Raw genomic sequence first — 10,618 nt, 5'->3', positions numbered from 1 at the left:
TTTAAAAAGCGCAGCTATAGCTAACCTATAGCCGCATTCAAAATATTTTTTATTAAGGATGACCTGTAGCCGTGTTTAAAAAAATGCGGCTATAGCTTACCTATAGCCGCATTCAAAAAACGTGGCTATAGCATTCAAAAAACACAGCTATGGCTATATATATATATATATTTTAAAGAATGACCTATAACCGCATTTAGAAAACGTGGCTATAGGTAACACACAAAAAAAAAAAAAATCATTTTCTTTCTTTTCCAACGTACCCCCACTTTCATCTTTTCTTTCTTTTCTCTTTCTTCTTTTTCTTTTTTTCTTCCTTTCTTCAAGCCATGCCTGGTTCAGTGGTTCTTCTTTCTTTTTTTTTCTTTTTTCTTTTTTTTTCCTTTTTCTTTCTTCCTTCTTCACTCCAACACAACTCTTTTTTTTTTCTTTGTTTCTTTGAAGCTGCTACTTCTTTTTTTCTTCATCTCAAGCACACTGATTTGAAGCCATGTTGCCGACCCACCCATGATGATGACCCACCCAATCCAACACCATCCACGCCGGTTAGCCCATTCCCTTCCTCTTTTCCTCCCCGTCTCTCTTTGCTTTTTTGTGTTTTTTTTTTTGTCTATAGATCTAGTGTTTTTTATGTTTGGTTAGTAAGAAAATGGTAGAAATGCTGAAAATTTTGAATGATGTGGATATTCTAGCAATATTTGTGTCTATTTCTTGATTTGGATTTGAGTTTTGATTTTGAATTTTTTGGATCTGTGCTATTGTGTTGTTGATATTGTGCTTATTTTTAAATGGGTTTGTGCTCTTGAGCTTGTTATTTTGTGTTTCTGAGCTTGTGCTTTTGTGTTCCTTGAATGGATTTGGTGTTGGATTTGGGTTGTTTTTGTTGAATGAGAGGAGATTCATGGGTTTGTGTTGTATTTTGGAGCACGTTGTGTTTGTATTGTGAGTATGTTGTGTTTGATTTTGAATTTTCTGGGTGTGTTTGTATTGTGAGTATGTTGTGTTTGATTGTGAATTTTCTGGGTTTGTGTTTGATTTTGAATTTTTTGGGTTTGTGTTTAATTTTGAATTTTGAATTTTTTGGGGGAAAAAAACCAAGAAATTGTTTTTTTGTTTAAAAAAAACTATAGTTGCATTTCAAAAGTGTAGTTGTAGGAGGCTTTAGCCGCGTTTTTAAAACACAGCCAAAACTATACCTATAGCCGCAGTTTTAAAAAGCATCCCAAACATGGCCTATAGCCGCGTTTAAAAAAACGTGCCTATAGACCTATTGGACTTATAGTTGCGGGGAATAGGCCACGCGTGTAAACTAGGCAATAGAAAACATAGCTATAGACCAAAAAGGGCTATAGCTGCATTTTTAGGCTCTATAGCTGTGTTTTAGAAACGCGGCTATAGCCCTCTTTTTTGTAGTGTCCTCTTATATAAGGGTCTATTTGGTAAGAGAGGTGGAAAAGTGGGAGGATAATAAAAAAATTAATTTCTCACCTTTTTGTTTGGTTGGATGTGGAAAAGTGGAGGAAGAGAAAAAATGAGTTTGTATAAATTTACTCATATACTCTCATTGAAAAATGATGCCCAAGTAAAAAAAAAGTGACAAACAAGCATGAAAGAATCATCCAAATTTATTAAAAATAAAAATCATGTCAAGAAAAAAAATCACGTCTAGTTAAAAATAAATAAAAAGAAGAAGAAGAAAAACTAAAATTTTCATTCCCACGCCCTCAAAACCAAAAGAAAAAATTAAAAAGGAAGAGGCAACATGTCCTATGAAAGCAAAAGAAAAAAAAAAAAAAAAGAGCCAAAAAAAAAAAACAACGAACATTGCCAGGAAAAAAAAAGCAATTGAGGGCATTTTTGTCAATCAAGCTAATCACACTCTTCGCCTCTGTTTTCTCTCCATTTTGGGAAAAAAACATTTTGGTTGACCCTAGGAGAAAACACCTAGGCCTCACCATATTGTTTTCATCTCCCCCTCCCAACCAAACACCTTCCAAAAAGTTTTCCCTCCTCATTTTCTCTTTTTTTTTTCCCTTCCTCCCTAAAATCCACTCTACCAACACACTCTAAGTGTTACTAGTGGGAAAAATTGAAAGGAATAGACAACTATGTGAAGAAGCAGTAAAACTTGGAGTCATAAAACTTGTTCATGTCGTGGGCAGGGAAGGACCCAAAGAGTGGGGGAGGGGTGGGGAAAGAAAAAAGAAGATAATTTTTTTATTGGATATATATATATATATATATATATATATATATATATATATATATATATATATATTTCTAGAGTTGCACTTCCATCTTCCAAAAAATTAGACCTCTTCCCCTTTAATTAGCTTAGGCCAACAAGTAACTATCAAACTCAAAAATTTAACAAAAACAAAAATTTAAAATAAAAAAATAAAAAATCCTAGTTAGCCCAATATTAGAGTACTAGCATCAAGTGTTCTAAATGATAAATATTTATTATTTAGAACACTAAATACCAAAAATATTACTGTATGAGAAATTTTAAATGATATATTAAAGTAGCAGAAGTAAGTTTTGGTCTGTGAAAATAAGTTTTTTTTACAACAGCTGATGCTCTTAAGAAACAATATTATTTTTTTCTTTATTGGTAGATGATTACATCTTAATATATTAAGAAACAATGATTTTGTGTATTTTATCTTGGTTGATATTTTGTTAGTACTATATGAATACCTATTTGAATTTTTTTTCTTATGCTTCGGCCCTACTAACTTAAAATCCTAGATCTCCCCCGGTCGTGGATTCATTATGCTACCAAAGAAAAAATAAACACATTCGTGAGACCTAAAGACAAGATACATGGGCCATGGAATTAATTTAAACACAAAGGCTTTGATTCATGTGATATACGTATAAAAAAAAAAAAAAGGTTTCTGGTTGCATGAAAATACAATACAAAAAGCCATGGAGCTTACCATGAAGTTGATTAAAGAAGAAAAGAAAAGAAAAAAAGAAAAAAGAAAGATTGAAGGCTTGAAGCTGATGGGAATACGAACGAAATTCTCAAATCTGTGAGATGCAAAAATAGAGAAAAATATATGCCAAAGAAAAAAATAATTACACATAAGACAGTATTTACGTGGTTCAGCAATTTGCCTATGTCCGCGGAGTTGCAAGGATTTCACTATTCCCAAGGAAAAATACAGAGTGTGGCAGTACAGTTTTTCTCTCTCAAAAACTATATCAAAACCCTAATCTCCAAAACAACAGTTTTTATATCCTATGCACAAGATTCACAATGGGCCTATCAGCCCAAGCCTCCGCTCCATGAACTAATCCTCAAAAAATCTCTCATTAAAAACTATAACAACATATATTTCGATTCGGGTCATAATCTAGATCAAACACAAATAGGCTCCACAAAGCCCAACAGAAACAGGCTCGTAATGCTAAGAGGAAGAAGAACAATACCTATACAAAGACAAAGGATATCTCCTTTCACTTTTGTCTTCACTTGGAAACAGATTTGTGCCATCAAGGCTGCTTTTATAAGGTTGTGACAAGGAGTGCCTTAACAATTGTTAGAGGCCATGGCTGTAATAATAATAATAATAATAATAATAATAATAATAATAATAATAATAATAATAATAATAATAATAAAACTGAAACTTTCTATATATATATAAATATGTATATATTTAAAACCAAAACTTTTGACTTTTTGTTGATATCTCTAGAGCTTGCCACATTATTATCATTTTTTTAAAATAAAATTATTTTTGTTTAGTTTAAACTTAACAAGGGGTGAAACTTCACCTCTTTAAGAAGTCCAACTTAAACTCAAACTCATCATTATCATTTTTTTAAAACAAAATTATTATTTTTTTAGTCCTGTTAGGTTCTAAAAGTTTAGAACAATTGGTAAATCGTGAACAAAAACTTGTCTAGATATAGATCCTAGAGTCTATAGGTATTATTAGATAATGTTCAAGGTGATTAAAGTCAAGATTCAAGAACATACAAGCTGCAGAAAGAAGACTTCAAAATCTATCTAGTTCGATCAATCGAAAGACAGACTCGATCGATCGAGAGTCGTATCTACAAAATCTTAAGTCGGTCCAAACAGCAATTCAAGCCCATTAAGGATTAGGGTTTTAGGTCTACTTCTCTAGTATATAAAGGAAACCCCTAAGCACATTTTTAATAGGCTTTTAAGAGAGAGAGAGAGAAGAGCATGCCTCTTTTGTAGATCTAGGGTTTTGTACCCAAAAGCTCTCTAAAGTCTTCTATCGGTGTTATTCCATGAAGAATCTTAAGATCCGATATTGTAGAAGTTGTTGTATACAAGATCAATGTCTAAGGAGATCCAAAAACTTTGAGTGGAGTCTCAAAGTCACAAGTGTGGGTGCTTGTGTTGCAAAGGCCTAATAGAGAAGGAGTCCGTAGATTCGGAGCTTGCACATAGCCGTGTCAGTAACTTCTACATGTGGTAGCAATAGGATATTAGTGGTCTAAGTCTTATTGTAAACTTTGATTCTTTATAATGGATTTGTTTTTTACCTTGAGGATAGTTAGGTTAAATCCTCCTCAGGTTTTTTAAAATTTGGTTTTCGTGGGTCATCATATCATTGTGTTATTTATTTTTCACTGCTTTACATGATATGAATTTATTGTGTTTTCCTAGATCTGAATAATAAACCTAAGTATTCACTTGGTTAATTAATTAGGTTAAATAATCTAGTTTTTACAGGGATCTAAAAACCGTACGAGTGGTACTAGAGCGGGTTAGCTCTAGTATTTAGATCTTTTGATCTAAGAGTTGATCCTTGATCCCTGCTATCATGGATAATTTGAAGTGTCTTTCTATTCATGTTTGTGATAATTTGAATAAAAAGGACACTATTGTTTCTGTTGATCTTTTTTATGCTTATGAAACTCTTCGTAGGGAATTAACTAAATCTATGAAAATTGCTAAGAAATTCAAAGAAGAGTTAAAATTGGCTAATCTTGAAAAAGAGGGATTGGTAGTTAAATTAGATGAATCTAATAAAAATAATGAATTTTTGAGAAATCAAATCTCTTCTCAAGATGAGAAGATGAAAAGCTTGGAACAAGAGTGTAAGGTTGAATTTATTCAATCATGTGTTGGCTTTATTCTGTGCCAAATTTGCTTGTAATTTAGTAATTAGATATCCTATATTTAGGTGGGAATTATGTAAGGGTAGTGTGTGAGAGAGTGTGAAGAAAACTCAAGATGTGTTCAATTCAAAAGAGTCTCGCGACTGGATCTCGCTGCTGGCAAGTCGCCAAAATGGCACACGTGTGAAGCATGCAAGGGGAGCTGAAGGGTCACAACAGTTGGAGCACTACAGGACAAAACTTCTAGTATGGCCAAGCAGTTAGCTCAAGACTCAAATTCGCGACTTGTTCCAATCTCGAGGTTGAGTCGCCAGAATGTCCAATTTGGTTGAAACTGACTTTTCACATTCCTCATACACACTACTATAAATACCCTTATACCCACGAAATGTAGAGAGCTTCCAGAGAGAATTTTGAGAGATAAACCCTAGAGAAAAACAAGATTGACTCACCCACAATCTTGATCTTTTGATTCTCCAAATTCCTCTTCTCTCACCCTCTCCATTGTCATATCCTTGAGAGGTACATTTAGCCAAATCCTATCTCACCATACCTATATCAGTGAGGAGGTATTTTGGTGGTTGGGAAGTAGTTCAGAAGGGACCAATTCATTTGGTTGATGCAATGGGCGATTGCGGGATCTGGTAAGCTAGAGAAGACAAGGTTCGACGTAACTCTATTGGAGTAAGAAGCTTGGAGGACTTAGGTGCATTGGGTAGATTAGACTTGGAGGGTCTTCTGATATTCATGTATCCCAACTTTATTCTCTAGTGGATTATTGACCGCTTGGAGAGCGGCGGAGAGGTTTTTCGCCAAGTTCTTTGGTTTTCTCTTCGATTACACATCACGGTGTTATCCTTGGATTTGCATCTCTCTTCCCTTACTCTTTACCTTTTAATTGCTGCTATGCTTGTGATTAACTATGGTTTAGAGTGTTTTACCAATTTGGATATTGCTTATATTTCATATTCCGCACATATATTGTTTGATTATAAGTTTGTGTTGGTATTTTTGTATTTGGGGGTCTAAACATTCATAGGTGTTTTACACACTATTTAAACTTTCAATTGGTATCAGAGCAGGTACACTTATTGTGGTTTCATTACCTAAGTGTGATCCTAGACCCCTTTGCTATGGATGAAGCTTTGGAAAAGGCTATGTTATATTGTGGTTTAAATTTTTTTTTATAATTACTCTATAAGTATGCTTGAAGATTGCCCTAACAAAGAACTCCTAGAGTTATTAAAAACAAAGAATCATGCTAGAATGTTTGTTCACATGCTAAAATATTTTGAAGATGAGAATCATATCCTACACAATAGTCTATGTGAGTCAAATTCTTTGATTAAGAAGTATAAAAGAAGAAATAGAATGTTGTGTGATAAGGTTGATAATCTTAAAAAGAAAATTCAATCTAACAAGAGTGTGGAAAATGAAGATAATTTTCTATTTGAAGGTCAAGAGTGCTTGTCCCATGCTTGCTTATTTGTGCACATTTCTTTGAAGGTATTTAATTTGTGTTTATGGTATCTTGATAGTGGTTGCTTTCACCATATGATAGGAGATAAAACACTATTTAAGTCACTCAAAGAGAAGGTTGGTGACTATGTGACATTTGGCGATGGAAGTAATGCTCAAGTACTTGGCAAAGGGACTGTTGAGATACCGGGATTATCTCTATTGAAGGATGTCTTATACATCAAAGGGCTTAAGGCAAATCTCTTAAGCATCACTCAAATATGTGATGAGGACTTCCTTGTCCAATTCTCAAAGAAGGAGTGTGTAATCTTTGATGAAGAAGGAATTCAAGTCTTGGCAGGAAATAGGACTACCCACAATTGCTACGGAGTAGTTCCTACATCAAATATTTCCTACAGAAGTGCTCGTGTTGACATGTTGGAACTTTGGCATCAAAGATTTGGGCATGCAAATTTCAAACAAGTGGCTAAAGTATCTAAGCTTGAAGCTGTTGAGGGACTTCCGAAATTTGGAAAGGTGGAGAAGACCATTTGTGGTGCATGCCAAATAGGGAAGCAAACAAGTACAAATCATCACAAGGTGAATGTGATCGCGACTTCACATTGTTTAGAGCTTCTTCATGTTGATCTGATGTGGCCAACAAGGACTGAAAGCCTGGGAGGAAAAAGGTACATCATGGTCATTGTTGATGATTTCTCAAGATACGCTTGGGTGGAATTTCTTAGAGAAAAATCAGAAGCATGTGAGAAAATGGAAATTTTGTGCAAGAGACTTCAAAACGAGAAAGGGAATCCTATTGTCAATATAAGGAGTGATCATGGCAAGGAGTTTGAAAATGCAAGATTTGAGTCTTTTTGTGAGAAGAATGGGATAAAACCGGAATTTTCAGCCCCTAAAACTCCTCAACAAAATGGGGTGATTGAGAGAAAAAAGTTGGGTGATTCAAGAAATGGCAAGAGTTATGCTACTCAACAAGCAAATTCCTCAAAAGTTTTGGGGAGAAGCTATGAACACTTCATGCCACATTGGTAATAGAATATTCTTCCGAGCGGGAACAAAGAAGACCTTTTATGAAATTTGGAATGGAAATAAGCCAAAAGTGAAGTACTTCCGAGTATTCAGAAGCAAGTGTTACATTCTAAATGATCAAGAGAACCTTGGAAAATTTTTGCAAAAAGTGATGAAGGCATCTTCCTTGGGTATTCTACTACTAGCTGAGCATATAGAGTTTTTAACGAAAGAATAAAAATGGTGATGGAGTCCATCAATGTGAAAATTGATGATGCTATAACAAAAGTGGAGATTGATGATGATGGAGAAGGACCAAGCTCCAAAGAACCAACCGTTGAGGTTAATGCCCAAGATATTGAAGGAGAAGGACTTACACCGAAAAAGGAATCAACTCCCATAAACTCAAGAATGGAAACTAGATCAATGTCTAGAACATCAAGTCCTCTCACTCCTCCGAAAGTTCATCCTCCTATCTCCCGGAATGGTGAAGTGTCCATCTCAAAGAAGCCATCATCAAGAGTGGTTAAAAACCATCCAGACAACAACATTATTGGGTCTCTAAATGAAGGTCTTTGCCTTAGAAAAGGAAACATACTTCTAGCCAATCATGTAACATAACATTGCTACCTTGCTCAATTTGAGCCGAAAAGGGTAGAAGAAGCTCTTCAAGATGAAAATTGGGTTGAGTCAATGCATGAAGAGCTGAATCAATTTGTGAGAAATGATGTATGGGAACTTGTTCCTAGGCTTAAAAATGTTCATGTCATTAGCACCAAATGGATCTTCAAAAACAAGACCAATGAAGATGGAGAGATTATACGGAATAAGACTCAAATATGGCTCAAGGATACACTCAAGTGGAAGGAGTAGATTTTGATGAATCCTTCGCTCTCGTAGCAAGGCTTGAGTCTATTCGCATTCTTATGTCAATTACATGCACTATGAACTTCAAAATCTATCAAATGGATGTGAAATGTGCATTTCTCAATCGAAATCTGAATGAATAAGTGTTTGTTGAACAACCCAAAGGGTTCCAAGATCCACACTTCCCTGATCATGTGCTGAGATTGAAGAAGGCTCTATATGGTTTGAAACAAGCTCCTAGAGCTTGGTATGATCGACTTACACATTACCTCCTGGATGGAGGATTCAAAAGAGAATATGCCGACCAGACTCTATTTGTCAAGAATTATGAGGACTACCTTCTCGTGGCCCAAGTATATGTTGATGACATAGTATTTGGAGCTACCACTGATGCTCGAGCTATAGAGTTCTCCGAGGAGATGAAGAAAGAGTTTAAGATGAGTATGGTGGGGGAGCTTACATTTTTCTTGGGCATTCAATTCAAACAAACGAAGGAGGGCATATTCATTTCACAAGAAAAATATGCTAGAAATATTGTCAAGAAGTTTGGATTAGATTCCAAAAAGCATGCCTCTACTCCCATGAGTTCATCTACAAAGCTGATTCTTGATTCTTCTGGGGTAGAAGTGAGTCCAACTTTGTATAGGAACATCATTGGGAGGTTACTCTATCTTACGGCTAGTAGACTAGATATTGCTTTTAGCGTGGGAGTTTATGCTCAATATCAAGCTGCTCTGAAGGAATCCTATCTGACTGTGGTGAAGCGAATCATACGATATGTCAATGGCACTCCGGATTATGGCTTGTGGTACTCAAAGGATTCTAATGCTTGCCTCGCAGGTTATTCAGATGACCGAAAGAGTACCTCAGGTGGCTGTTTCTACCTTGGGAACAATCTTGTCTCTTGGATGAGCAAGAAACAAAATTTTGTGTCCCTCTCTATGGTGGAAGCAGAGTGCATAGCTGCTGGAAGTTGTTGCACACAACTTCTCTGGATGAAGAAGTTACTTCACGTCTACAGGATTCCTTAAGATACAATGTTTCTGTTCAGTGACAACACCAATGCTATAAATCTCTCTAAGAATTTGGTTCAGCATTCAAAGTCAAAGAACATAGAGATACGTTACCACTTCATCCGGGATTTGGTGGAAGATAAAGTTGTGTGTCTTGAATTCATACATATAGACAGTCAAAAGGCGGATATCTTCACCAAACCTCTCGATGGTCCTCGGTTTGAATCAGTCCGTAAGACCATCGATGTTAGTACAATTCCTTGAATCTCATATGTGATGTGTGCTTTACCTATTTATCTTGATTTGATCACATTAGTGTAGAGCACACACTACTTTGTTGGTTACGTGTATAGTATGTTTTGACAAATTTTTGTTTGTTTGTTTGTTATTTTCTTTGAATGTTGTTAAATTTTTTATCAATCTTTACTTGTTTTTGTGTCAAAAATCCAAAAACACATAAAAAGTAGAAAATCCAAAAAGTTTGATCATTATTGTGTTTTGTCACACGCATGTTTTGCCTTATACCTCCATACAAATAGCTTTGTGCATTTACGAGCGCAACTTGTTCTTTATGCACTCATATCATTATGGGAAGAATCTTGACATCTATGTGACTATTGTAAATAGATCTTCAAACTTGTCATGAATGATTAGTCAATGGTTTTGTTGATCTTGAGACTTGCATAGACTTGTGCCTATATATCTTCCCACCCTTTTTTTTTTTTTGCTTAAAGAGCTCAACCAATGAAAATCTCAAAATAAAAAGAGATAATGAACTGCAAAAGCCATCGCACATACTAATATTTGACTAGGAAAAAGGGAAAGCGACTTTTATGAAAATGTATGATGCCCCAAAAAGCCAAAGGCTTGTTCATCAAATTGAAATATCAAAATTTCAGGCATCGATCTCAAAAAGAGATGTAAAGATAAAAAATGATCAAATGTTATAATGTGTTCGAACCTAAATGAAAAGCTTCAAAGTTATGAAATCAAGTTTTGTGGGAGGTCATATATGCATATTTCTATAATGGAGATTGGTCACTCTTCCTAGTGCTAATTGTGTATGTGTTGGTTGAATTGATCATTGAAGCTTCACATTAGACTAAGGACTATCTCACATTTGATATCCACACACGTCTATG

This window comes from Castanea sativa, chromosome 11 (genome assembly GCF_040712315.1).
Source record: "Castanea sativa cultivar Marrone di Chiusa Pesio chromosome 11, ASM4071231v1".
Classification (NCBI taxonomy): Eukaryota; Viridiplantae; Streptophyta; class Magnoliopsida; order Fagales; family Fagaceae; genus Castanea; species Castanea sativa.
The sequence above is the reverse complement of the archived record's forward strand: the minus strand, read 5'-3'. Positions refer to the sequence as shown.